We start from the raw sequence: 14,138 nt of genomic DNA on the forward strand, positions 1-14,138 counted from the left end.
GGCCGCCCCTGTCCTATTTGTGGAGAAGAAAGATGGCACCAAAAGGATGTGTATTGATTACCGAGCTTTGAATGAGGTCACGATCAAGAACAAGTATCCCTTGCCCAGAATAGAAGATCTGTTCGACCAGTTGAGAGGAGCCAGGGTGTTCTCCAAGATTGATCTGAGGTCAGGTTATCATCAGCTCAGGATCCGACCTTCGGACATTCCGAAGACGGCATTCATTTCCAAGTATGGGTTGTATGAGTTCATGGTGATGTCATTTGGTTTGACCAATGCGCCAGCATTCTTCATGAACTTGATGAATAGTGTATTCATGGATTACCTTGATAAGTTTGTGGTGGTATTCATTGATGATATTCTAGTTTACTCTCATAGCGAAGAAGAGCATGCAGATCATTTGAGGATGGTGTTGCAGAGATTGCGAGAGCACCAGTTGTATGCAAAGTTGAGCAAATGTGAGTTCTGGATCAGTGAAGTCCTGTTCTTGGGTCACATAATCAACAAGGAAGGATTGGCTGTTGATCCGAAGAAAGTGGCAGACATTTTGAACTGGAAAGCGCCAACAGATGCTAGAGGAATCAAGAGTTTCATTGGAATGGCCGGATATTATCGGCGATTCATTGAAGGGTTTTCGAAGATTGCGAAACCAATGACAGCATTGCTAGGCAACAAAGTTGAGTTCAAGTGGACCCAGAAATGTCAAGAGGCCTTTGAAGCGCTGAAAGAGAAGTTGACTACAGCGCCTGTCCTAGTCTTGCCTGATGTGCACAAGCCCTTTTCGGTGTATTGCGATGCTTGCTACACAGGTTTGGGATGTGTGTTGATGCAAGAGGGAAGAGTTGTGGCTTACTCGTCCCGACAGCTGAAGGTTCATGAGAAGAATTACCCAATCCATGATCTAGAGTTGGCAGCAGTGGTTCACGCACTGAAGACATGGAGGCACTATTTGTATGGACAGAAGTGCGATGTTTACACAGACCACAAGAGTCTGAAGTACATATTCACTCAGTCAGAGTTGAATATGAGGCAGCGAAGATGGTTAGAGTTGATCAAAGACTATGAGTTGGAGATTCATTACCATCCAGGCAAGGCAAACGTAGTGGCAGATGCTTTGAGCAGAAAGAGTCAAGTCAATCTGATGGTCGCTCGTCCGATGCCTTATGAGTTGGCCAAAGAGTTTGACAGGTTGAGTCTCGGATTTCTGAACAATTCGCGAGGAGTCACAGTTGAGTTGGAACCTACCTTGGAGCGCGAAATCAAAGAAGCGCAGAAGAATGATGAGAAAATCAGTGAGATCCGGCGACTGATTCTAGAAGGCAAAGGCAAAGATTTTCGAGAGGATGCAGAAGACGTGATATGGTTCAAAGACCGCTTGTGTGTTCCCAATGTCCAGTCTATTCGGGAGTTGATTCTTAAGGAAGCTCATGAGACAGCTTATTCGATTCACCCTGGTAGTGAGAAGATGTATCAGGATCTGAAGAAGAAATTCTGGTGGTACGGAATGAAGAGGGAAATCGCAGAGCATGTGGCTAAGTGCGATAGTTGCCGAAGAATTAAGGCAGAACACCAGAGACCTGCTGGATTGTTGCAACCGTTGCAGATCCCTCAGTGGAAATGGGATGAAATTGGTATGGATTTCATAGTCGGATTGCCTCGCACTCGAGCCGGCTACGATTCTATTTGGGTAGTGGTGGACCGTTTGACCAAGTCAGCCCACTTCATACCTGTCAAGACCAGCTACAACAGTGCAGTATTGGCAGAATTGTATATGTCTCGGATCGTTTGTCTTCATGGTGTGCCAAAGAAGATAGTGTCAAATAGAGGAACGCAGTTCACCTCTCATTTCTGGCAGCAGTTGCATGAAGCCTTGGGCACGCATCTGAATTTCAGTTCAGCTTATCATCCGCAGACAGATGGCCAGACCGAAAGGACCAATCAAATTCTCGAAGACATGTTGAGAGCCTGTGCGTTGCAAGATCAGTCCGGATGGGATAAGCGATTGCCTTATGCAGAGTTTTCCTATAACAACAGTTATCAGGCCAGTTTGAAGATGCCACCGTTTCAAGCGCTTTATGGAAGGAGTTGCAGAACTCCGTTGCAATGGGATCAGCCTGGAGAAAAGCAAGTGTTTGGGCCAGACATTTTGCTTGAAGCCGAAGAGAACATCAAGATGGTCCGAGAGAATCTGAAGATAGCTGAGAGCACCTAGAGGGGGGGGTGAATAGGTGATCCTGTAAAACTTCAAAACTTAAGCCACAAAAACTTGTTAAGGGTTAGCACAAGTATGGCCAAGTGGCTAGAGAGGAGTCAAAACACAATAATCACAAGAAATCAATCACAGAGATGACACGGTGGTTATCCCGTGGTTCGGCCAAGTACAAAAACTTGCCTACTCCATGTTGTGGCGTCCCAACGGACGAGAGTTGCACTCAACTCCTCTCAAGTGATCCAATGATCAACTTGAATACCACGGTGTTCTTGCTTTTCTTTTCTCAATCCCGTTTGCGAGGAATCTCCACAACTTGGAGCCTCTCGCCCTTACAAAAGATGTTCACAGAGAATCACAGAGCAAGGGAGGGATTAGCAACTCACACACGACACAAAGATCACAGTGAATACGCACACACAAGACCCAGACTTGAGCTCAAAAGACTAGCACACTAGAACGGAGCTCAAATCACTAGAATGTCGAACAAGTGCGCGAGATTGATGTGTGAGTGATCAAGAGTGCTCAAGGAATGCTTGGTGTACTCCTCCATGCGCCTAGGGGTCCCTTTTATAGCCCCAAGGCAGCTAGGAGCCGTTGAGAACACATCTGGAAGGCTATCCTTGCCTTCTGTCGTCGGGCGCACCGGACAGTCCGGTGCACACCGGACACTGTCCGGTGCCCGATTTATTTCCATAAACAGCGAAGCCGACCGTTGCCGACCGTTGCAGATCGGGCGCACCGGACAGTCCGGTGCACACCGGACAGTCCGGTGCTTCCTTCCGACCGTTGGCTCGGCCACGTGTCGCGCGCCGATCGCGCGGCCGACCGTTGGCCCGGCCGACCGTTGGCTCACCGGACAGTCCGGTGCACACCGGACAGTCCGGTGAATTTTAGCCGTACGCCGTCGACAAATTCCCGAGAGCGGCCTGTTCGGCCGAGGCAGCCTGGTGCACCGGACACTGTCCGGTGCACCACCGGACACTGTCCGGTGCACCACCGGACAGTCCGGTGCCCCAGACCGAAACAGCCCCTTGGCTGTACACAGCCAAGTCTTCTCTTCTCTTCTTCTATCTGTTTCTAACACTTAGACAAATATATTAGTACACAAAACCAATGTACTAAGACTTAGAAACATACCTTTGTTGTAGATTTGCACTTTGTTCATTCATGGGCATTGGTTCACATCTAAGCACTTGTGTTGACACTTAATCACCAAAATACTTAGAAATGGCCCAAGGGCACATTTCCCTTTCAATCTCCCCCTTTTTGGTGATTTATGCCAACACAACATAAAGCAAGTGGAACAAGTGCAAAACTACTTCAAATAAAAACTAACTTTGAGTTTTATTCAATTTTGGCATATATGGATCATCCTTTGCCACCACTTGGTTTGTTTTTTGCAAATCAAACTCAAATCTCTATCTCTAAGTCAAACACACATGTTGAAGCATAAAGAGAGTCATTCCAAAGAAATTTGACCAAAGATTTCAAAAACTCCCCCTATTTCCCATAATCAACACTTCTCCCCACAAAAAGCCAACTTTTGACAAGAGACACAATAAAAGAGTTTTGCTAAAACAAAAAGCTCTATTCTACTGTTTTCAAAATCTCTCAAGTGGTAGCTGATCCATTTATCGCTTTGGCCTTTATTTTCTCCCCCTTTGGCATCAAGCACCAAAACGGGATCAATCTTGGCCCTTTAACCCCATTGCCTCACCAAAATCGTCAATTAAGAGTACAAAGGCAATAAGATCATAGAGATGAACTTGGAATAAGTTACCCTCTCATCGGAGTGCAGTGGAAGTCTTTCATGGTCCAAGTCCACCTTTTCCCTTTCAATCCTCCTTCGAGACTAAATTATCAAACTCAAGCACATGGTTAGTCTCAAAGGGTCAAGTTGTAACACATCTCCCCCTAAACATGTGCATCACTTTGCAACGGACTTGTGAGGTCCAGGGAGTGTTTGTACAACTTGAGCACCACAATAAGCAACAAAATGCAGAATGAACATGATCAAAGGCATAAACACATGTATGCTACAATTCAATCCAAGTTCCGCGAATCTAAGACATTTAGCTCACTACGCAGCCTGCAAAAGGTCTTCTCATCTAGAGGCTTGGTAAAGATATCGGCTAGCTGGTTCTCGGTGCTAACATGAAACACTTCGATATCTCCCTTTTGCTGGTGGTCTCTCAAAAAGTGATGCCGGATGTCTATGTGCTTTGTGCGGCTGTGCTCAACAGGATTCTCCGCCATGCGGATAGCACTCTCATTGTCACATAGGAGTGGGACTTTGCTCAAATTGTAGCCAAAGTCCCGGAGGGTTTGCCTCATCCAAAGTAGTTGCGCGCAACACTGACCTGCAGCAACGTACTCGGCCTCAGCGGTGGATAGGGCAACGGAGGTTTGTTTCTTAGAGTTCCATGACACCAGGGACCTTCCTAAGAATTGGCACGTCCCCGATGTACTCTTCCTATCGACCTTACATCCAGCATAGTCGGAGTCTGAGTATCCAACTAAGTCAAAGGTAGACCCCTTTGGATACCAGAGCCCGAAGCAAGGCGTAGCAACCAAATATCTAAGAATTCGCTTTACCGCCACTAAGTGACACTCCTTAGGATCGGATTGAAATCTAGCACACATGCATACGCTAAGCATAATATCCAGTCTACTAGCACATAAGTAAAGCAAAGAACCTATCATTGACCGGTATGCTTTTTGATCAACGGACTTACCTCCTTTGTTGAGGTCGGTGTGTCCGTCGGTCCCCATCGGAGTCTTTGCGGGCTTGGCGTCCTTCATCCCAAACCGCTTTAGCAGATCTTGCGTGTACTTCGTTTGGGAGATGAAGGTGCCGTCCTTGAGTTGCTTCACTTGGAACCCAAGGAAGTAGTTCAACTCGCCCATCATCGACATCTCGAATTTCTGCGTCATCACCCTGCTAAACTCTTCACAAGACTTTTGATTAGTAGAACCAAATATTATGTCATCGACATAAATTTGGCACACAAACAAATCACCATCACATGTCTTTGTAAAAAGAGTTGGATCGGCTTTCCCAACCTTGAAAGCATTAGCAAGTAGAAAGTCTCTAAGGCATTCATACCATGCTCTTGGGGCTTGCTTAAGTCCATAGAGCGCCTTAGAGAGCTTACACACATGGTCGGGGTACCGTTCATCCTCGAAGCCAGGGGGTTGCTCCACGTACACCTCCTCCTTGATTGGCCCGTTGAGGAAAGCGCTCTTCACATCCATTTGGTACAACCTGAAAGAATGGTGAGCGGCATATGCTAGCAAGATACGAATGGACTCTAGCCTAGCCACAGGAGCGAAAGTCTCCTCAAAGTCCAAACCTGCGACTTGGGCATAACCTTTTGCCACAAGTCGAGCCTTGTTCCTCGTCACCACTCCGTGCTCGTCCTGTTTGTTGCGGAATACCCACTTGGTTCCCACGACATTTTGCTTCGGACGAGGCACCAGTGTCCAAACTTCATTGCGCTTGAAGTTGTTAAGCTCCTCCTGCATGGCCAACACCCAGTCCGGATCTAGCAAGGCCTCTTCTACCCTGAAAGGCTCAATAGAAGAGACAAAGGAGTAATGCTCACAAAAATTAGCTAATCGAGATCGAGTAGTTACTCCCTTGCTAATGTCACCCAGAATTTGATCGACGGGATGATCCCTTTGAATCATCGCTCGAACTTGGGTTGGAGGTGCCGGTTGCGCTCCTTCCTCCATCACTTGATCATCTTGTGCTCCCCCTTGATCAAGCGCCTCCACTTGAGGTACCTGTTCGTCATCTTTGGTTGGGGGATGCACCATAGTTGAGGAAGAAGGTTGATCTCGTTCATCTTGTTCCTGTGGCCGTACTTCTCCAATCGCCATGGTCCGTATAGCGGCCGTCGGAACATCTTCTTCATCTACATCATCACAATCAACAACTTGCTCTCTTGGAGAGCCATTAGTCTCATCAAATACAACGTCGCTAGAGACTTCAACCAAACCCGATGATTTGTTGAAGACTCTATACGCCTTTGTATTTGAGTCATAACCTAACAAAAACCCTTCTACAGCTTTGGAAGCAAACTTAGAATTTCTACCTTTCTTCACTAGAATGTAGCACTTGCTCCCAAATACACGAAAGTAAGATACATTGGGTTTGTTACCGGTTAGTAGCTCATACGAAGTCTTCTTGAGGAGGCGATGAAGGTAGACCCTGTTGATGGCGTGGCAAGCCGTGTTCACAGCTTCCGACCAGAAACACACGGGGGTCTTGAATTCTCCAAGCATTGTCCTCGCCATATCGATTAGCGTCCTGTTCTTCCTCTCTACCACACCATTTTGCTGTGGTGTGTAGGGAGCGGAGAACTCGTGCTTGATTCCTTCCTCCTCAAGAAATTCCTCCACTTGAAGGTTCTTGAATTCGGACCCGTTGTCGCTCCTTATCTTCTTCACCTTGAGCTCAAACTCATTTTGAGCTCTCCTGAGGAAGCGCTTGAGGGTCCGTTGGGTTTCAGACTTATCCTGCAAAAAGAACACCCAAGTGAAGCGGGAAAAGTCATCAACAATAACTAGACCATACTTACTCCCTCCTATGCTCAGATAGGCGACGGGTCCGAAGAGGTCCATATGCAGCATCTCCAAGGGTCTTGATGTCGTCATCACATTTTTGGTGTGATGAGAGCCTCCCACCTGTTTCCCTGCTTGACAAGCTGCACAAGGTCTATCTTTTTCGAAATGAACATTAGTTAGACCTATCACGTGTTCTCCCTTTAGAAGCTTGTGTAGGTTCTTCATCCCCACATGTGCTAAGCGGCGATGCCACAGCCAGCCCATGCTAGTCTTAGCTATTAAACATGCATCTAGACCGGCCTCTTCTTTTGCAAAATCAACTAAATAAAGTTTGCCGTCTAATACACCCTTAAAAGCTAGTGAACCATCACTTCTTCTAAAGACAGACACATCTACATTTGTAAATAGACAGTTATACCCCATATGACATAATTGACTCACAGATAGCAGATTATATCCAAGAGACTCAACTAAAAACACATTAGATATGGAGTGCTCATTAGAAATTGCAATTTTACCTAAACCTTTTACCTTGCCTTGATTCCCATCACCGAATATAATTGAATCTTGGGAATCTTTATTCTTGACGTAGGAGGTGAACATCTTCTTCTCCCCCGTCATATGGTTTGTGCATCCGCTGTCGATAATCCAGCTTGAACCCCCGGATGCATAAACCTGCAAGGCAAATTTAGGCTTGGGACTTAGGTACCCAACTCTTGTTGGGTCCTACAAGGTTAGTCACAATTTCCTTAGGGACCCAAATGCAAGTTTTATCACCTTTGCATTTTGCCCCTAACTTCCTAGCAATTACTTTTCTATCCTTTCTACAAATTGCAAATGAAGCATTCAAAGCACAATAAATTGTAGAAGGTTCATTTGCTATTTTCCTAGGAGCATGAATAACATTCCTTCTAGGCACATGATGAATAGCATTTCTTTTAGGAACAACATTTCTCCTAGTAACATTTCTATCATACACATAAGAGGAACTAGGAGCAAACATGGCATGAGAATCATAAACATATGAATCAAAAGCATCATGACTTACATTTCTAGTTTGTCTTCTATCATGATACAAAAATGCATGGTTCCTTTTAGCACTAGTAGCCATAGGGGCCTTCCCTTTCTCCTTGGCGGGAATGGGATCCTTATGGCTTGTTAAGTTCTTGGCTTCCCTCTTGAAGCCAAGCCCATCCTTAATTGAGGGATGTCTTCCTATTGTGTAGGCATCCCTTGCAAATTTTAACTTATCAAATTCACTTTTGCTAGTCTTAAGTTGGGCATTAAGACTAGCCACTTCATTATTTAACTTTGCAATAGAGGCTATGTGTTCACTACAAGCATCAATATCAAATTCTTTACATCTATTGCAAATAGCAACATTTTCTACACAAGTTGTTGATTTACTAGCTATTTCTATCTTAACATTCAACTCATCGTTAATGCTCTTTAATTTAGAAATTGTTTCATGGCATGAAGATAATTCACAAGTAAGCATCTCATTTCTTTTAACTTCTAGAGCATGAGATTTTTGAGCTTCTAAAAATTTATCATGCTCTTCATACAATAAATCCTCTTGTTTCTCTAAGAGTTTATCCTTCTCATTCAATGCATCAATTAATTCATTAATTTTGCCAATTGTAATTCTATCTACACCTTTAAATAAACTAGAATAGTCTATTTCATCATTGTCACTAGAATCATCATCACTAGACGAAGCATAAGTAGAGTTTCGAGTACTTACTTTCTTCTCCTTAGCCATGAGACACGTGTGACGCTCGTTGGGGAAAAGGGCCGATTTGTTGAAGGCGGTGGCGGCGAGTCCCTCATTGTCGGAGTCGGAGGAGGAGCAATCCGAATCCCACTCCTTGCCTAGATGCGCCTCGCCCTTGGCTTTCTTGTAGTGCTTCTTCTTCTCCCTTTTGTTCCCCTTTTCCTGGTCACTTTCATTATCAGGACAGTTAGCAATAAAATGACCAAGCTTACCGCATTTGAAGCATGATCGCTTTCCCTTGGTCTTAGTCTTGCTCGGCTGTCCATTGCGACTCTTTAGCACCGTCTTGAATCGTTTGATGATGAGGGCCATCTCTTCATCATTAAGACCGGCCGCCTCAATTTGCGCCACCTTGCTGGGTAGCGTTTCCTTGCTTCTTGTTGCCTTGAGAGCAATGGGTTGAGGCTCATGGATTGGACCATTCAACGCGTCGTCCACGTACCTTGCCTCCTTGATCATCATTCGCCCACTCACAAATTTTCCAAGAATTTCTTCGGGCGACATCTTGATGTACCTAGGATTTTCACGAATATTGTTCACCAAGTGAGGATCAAGAACGGTAAATGACCTTAGCATTAGGCGGACGACGTCGTGATCCGTCCATCGCGTGCTTCCGTAGCTCCTTATTTTGTTGATAAGGATCTTGAGCCTGTTGTATGTTTGTGTTGGCTTCTCGCCCCTTATCATCGCAAATCGTCCGAGCTCGCCCTCCACCAACTCCATCTTGGTGAGTAAGGTGACATCATTCCCCTCATGAGAGATCTTGAGGGTGTCCCAAATCTGCTTGGCATTGTCCAAGCCGCTCACCTTGTGATACTCATCCCTGCACAGAGAGGCTAGCAACACAGTAGTAGCTTGTGCATTTTTATGGATCTGTTCATTAATAAATGAAGGGCTATCCGAGCTATCAAATTTCATTCCACTTTCTACAATCTCCCAAATGCTTGGATGGAGAGAAAATAGGTGAGTACGCATTTTGTGACTCCAAAATCCGTAGTCCTCTCCATCAAAGTGAGGAGGCTTGCCAAGTGGAATGGGGAGCAAATGAGCATTTGAGCTATGTGGAATGCGCGAATAATCAAAAGAAAAGTTTGAGTTAACCGTCTTTTGTTTGTCGTGATCGTCGTTGTCCTTTTGGGAAGAAGAGGACTCGTCGCTGTCGTAGTAGACGATCTCCTTGATGCGCCTTGTCTTCTTCTTCTTCCCATCTTTGTGCCTGTGGCCTGCGCCCGAGTCGTTGGACTTGTCATCCCTTGGCTCGTTGACGAAGGACTCCTTCTCCTTGTCGTTGATCACAATTCCCTTCCCCTTAGGATCCATCTCTTCGGGCGGTTAGTCCCTTTCTTGAAGAGAACGCCTCTGATACCAATTGAGAGCACCTAGAGGGGGGGGGGGGTGAATAGGTGATCCTATAAAACTTCAAAACTTAAGCCACAAAAACTTGTTAAGGGTTAGCACAAGTATGGCCAAGTGGCTAGAGAGGAGTCAAAACACAATAATCACAAGAAATCAATCACAGAGATGACACGGTGGTTATCCCGTGGTTCGGCCAAGTACAAAAACTTGCCTACTCCACGTTGTGGCGTCCCAACGGACGAGAGTTGCACTCAACTCCTCTCAAGTGATCCAATGATCAACTTGAATACCACGGTGTTCTTGCTTTTCTTTTCTCAATCCCGTTTGCGAGGAATCTCCACAACTTGGAGCCTCTCGCCCTTACAAAAGATGTTCACAGAGAATCACAGAGCAAGGGAGGGATTAGCAACTCACACACGACACAAAGATCACAGCGAATACGCACACACAAGACCCAGACTTGAGCTCAAAAGACTAGCACACTAGAACGGAGCTCAAATCACTAGAATGTCGAACAAGTGCGCGAGATTGATGTGTGAGTGATCAAGAGTGCTCAAGGAATGCTTGGTGTACTCCTCCATGCGCCTAGGGGTCCCTTTTATAGCCCCAAGGCAGCTAGGAGCCGTTGAGAACACATCTGGAAGGCTATCCTTGCCTTCTGTCGTCGGGCGCACCGGACAGTCCGGTGCACACCGGACACTGTCCGGTGCCCGATTTATTTCCATAAACAGCGAAGCCGACCGTTGCCGACCGTTGCAGATCGGGCGCACCGGACAGTCCGGTGCACACCGGACAGTCCGGTGCTTCCTTCCGACCGTTGGCTCGGCCACGTGTCGTGCGCCGATCGCGCGGCCGACCGTTGGCCCGGCCGACCGTTGGCTCACCGGACAGTCCGGTGCACACCGGACAGTCCGGTGAATTTTAGCCGTACGCCGTCGACAAATTCCCGAGAGCGGCCTGTTCGGCCGAGGCAGCCTGGTGCACCGGACACTGTCCGGTGCACCACCGGACAGTCCGGTGCCCCAGACCGAAACAGCCCCTTGGCTGTACACAGCCAAGTCTTCTCTTCTCTTCTTCTATCTGTTTCTAACACTTAGACAAATATATTAGTACACAAAACCAATGTACTAAGACTTAGAAACATACCTTTGTTGTAGATTTGCACTTTGTTCATTCATGGGCATTGGTTCACATCTAAGCACTTGTGTTGACACTTAATCACCAAAATACTTAGAAATGGCCCAAGGGCACATTTCCCTTTCAATAGCGCAATCGAGGCAGCGAAGCTATGCAGACACAAGAAGAAGGGAGCTGAGTTTTGAAGTCGGAGACTTTGTCTATCTAAAAGTGTCACCGATCAGAGGAGTCAGAAGATTCGGAGTGAAAGGCAAGCTAGCACCCCGCTACATTGGTCCGTATCAGATTCTTGCAAGACGAGGAGAAGTGGCCTATCAGCTCAGTTTGCCAGAGAGTTTGTCTGCTGTGCATAATGTCTTTCATGTGTCTCAGTTGAAGAAGTGCTTGCGTGTGCCAGAAGAGCAGTTGCCAGTGGAAGGTCTTGAGGTCCAGGAGGACTTGACCTACGTTGAGAAGCCAGTGCAAATCCTTGAGGTTGCAGACCGAGTCACCCGAAGGAAGACCATCAGAATGTGCAAAGTCAGATGGAATCACCACTCTGAGGAAGAAGCAACCTGGGTGCGTGAAGATGATCTGATGGCCAAGTACCCAGAGCTCTTTGCTAGCCAGCCCTGAATCTCGAGGGCGAGATTCTTTTAAGGGGGATAGGTTTGTAACGCCCCGAATTTTTTGCAGTTGAATTTTTTCTTTTCTTTACTCGCCAAAATTCGGGCGTTACCTTTTCTTTTTCTTTTTCCCTTCGCTAAACCTTGACCTTTTCCAAAAGTTCTAGCGGGATTCGGTTTGGATTTCCCGTGTAAGAAAAACCCTAAATACTTTATGTTGTTTGATGCACCATGCCGAACCTTGCATTTCTTTTGATTGCTTTGAAAGTGCAAATGCATTCATGTAGGAAGATCGGATTTCGAAAATGAGGAGAAGATCTTTTCTTTCTTTTTCTCTCTCTTTCTCTCTCCTCTTTTTCTCTCTCTCCCGCGCCGTGGGCCGACCCCGGCCGGCCCAGCCGCCCCTGGCGCCCCCCCTTGGGCCCAATTGGCCCATGCCGCCCCCCACCTCCCCTTTTTCCCCAAACCCTCTCCCTCTCCCTCTCATTTTCTCTCATTCTCTCCCTAGCGCCGCCCCTACCCCTGCCCTAAGCCGCCGCCGCCCCCTGCCCCGTCGCCGATCGGCCGCCCCGCTCGGTCGCCCCGCCCCGTCCCCGTCCCCGTCGCCGGTGAGGCCCCTCCCCTCTCCTCCCTCCCCCCTCCCCTTTCCCCTCGCCGCTCGGCGCCATGGCCGCCGCCATGGCCGGCTCGCCCTGGCCGCCCGCCCGGCCGCGCCCTGGCGCGCCCCGCCTGGCCGCCCTGGTCGCGCGCCCGCCTGGCCCCTGGCCCCCGGCCGGCCTTGGCCGCGCCCCCGGCCACCCCAACCCCCCCGCTGGCCGCCCTCGGCCGCCCGCCTGGCCGCCCTGGTCGTGCGCTCGCCTGGCCGCTTGGCCGGCTCGGCCGCCTGGCCACCCCGACCCCCCCCCCCCCCCCCCCGCGCGCTCGCCTGGCCGCCGGTTCAACCGGGCCGGCTCAGCCGCCCCGGCCGCCCAGCTCGGCCGCCCTGCCTAGGGCCGGTTCAACCGCCCCTAGGGCCGGTTCAACCGCCCCCCCCCTCTGTTTTTTTATTTTTTTTATTTTATTTTATTTACTTTCTGTGATCATAGCTATTTTATTTTAGGTAGGCTAATCATTGTTAATGTTATTGAAATATGAATCTTAATTTAAAATTCCGTTATGCTAATTGATTTATGTAGTTAATTGTTTATCTCGTGCGATGTTGAACAACTTAAAATGATTAGGTTCTCACTAGTGCATATAACGGAATTCTTTTGTTAAGAACCAATTGTAATTGATCGTTAGTGCATAAGATTTAACCCCCTGCGAGACTCTTTCCCGTTTCTTTCTAACCATAACAAATGCAATGTCAAATGTCATACTTGATGCATATTCGCTTTATTTGTTTCCTTGTATGGTGTACTGTTCTTTTGTATTAAATATGTGGATGTATGTATGTTTGCGCTCGCATAGAGAACGATCCGGTCGAAGAGCCCGAGGAATTCGCAGGAGAAGCCCCTGAGCAGCAGTCGGTTGGTGGAGGCAAGTGTCCTTTGACCTATCTCTGTCCTATTCATTATTTAATTCACCTCCCGCATTACACCTTTATACCTAAGGATTGACTAGCTTTTGTTATCCCTGTCCTTGTTTACCTATTTGGGTTGGATTATTACTGTTTAGCTTTATGCTATTGCTCAACTCTAATCAATGAACATGATGAGATTATCTATGATACGTTGTTTTCCCGTTCTTATTTATGATGTGGTACTTGTGGTATTCAAGGGGGCTCGAGCGGTTTCTCGAGTGCCTCTCCGTAAGGACCTGTTCTATGGATGACCGCCCGGGAAAACAGTGCAACCATGAGGGTGGAATGGGGTGCCCTTAGCTGAATAATTAGAGGATCCGGGATGTAGTTCACTTAGCCGTCGTGCCGTCAATGGGGCTCGGTGTATGCGGCTTGCTCTGCCAAGTTTGGGTTCGCCCCTTGGGGAGGAGTGCGGTGCATTTAGGAAACCTAACGGGTGGCTACAGCCCCGGGGAATCTTTGTAAAGGCTACGTAGTGAAACCCTGCCTATTCACCTTGGTAGTGTTTAAGGGTTTGATCGGCCCGAGGCAAGAGGGAATCACGGCTTGTGGGTAAAGTGCACAACCTCTGCAGAGTGTTATGAAACTGATATATCAGCCGTGCTCGCGGTTATGAGCGGCCAAGGGAGCTCCAGTGATTAGTGGTACTTGATAAGAGACCTTTTGGTTTACAGGTGGCAATAAGATTGATGGTTTTGGTTATGACTATGGTGCTGGTAAGTGGTATTCTTTCCGTTTGGAAAGGGTACATCGGGTTAATAACTTGGGTTAACGCTAAAACTTGGCTTTCTACTAGTAAATAATAATCTGACCAACTAAAAGCAACTGCTTGACTTATCCCCACATAAAGCTAGTCCACTACAGCCAAACAGGATACTTGCTGAGTATGTTGATGTGTACTCACCCTTGCTCTACACACCAAAC

This window comes from Zea mays, chromosome 7 (genome assembly GCF_902167145.1).
Source record: "Zea mays cultivar B73 chromosome 7, Zm-B73-REFERENCE-NAM-5.0, whole genome shotgun sequence".
NCBI classification, from domain to species: domain Eukaryota; kingdom Viridiplantae; phylum Streptophyta; class Magnoliopsida; order Poales; family Poaceae; genus Zea; species Zea mays.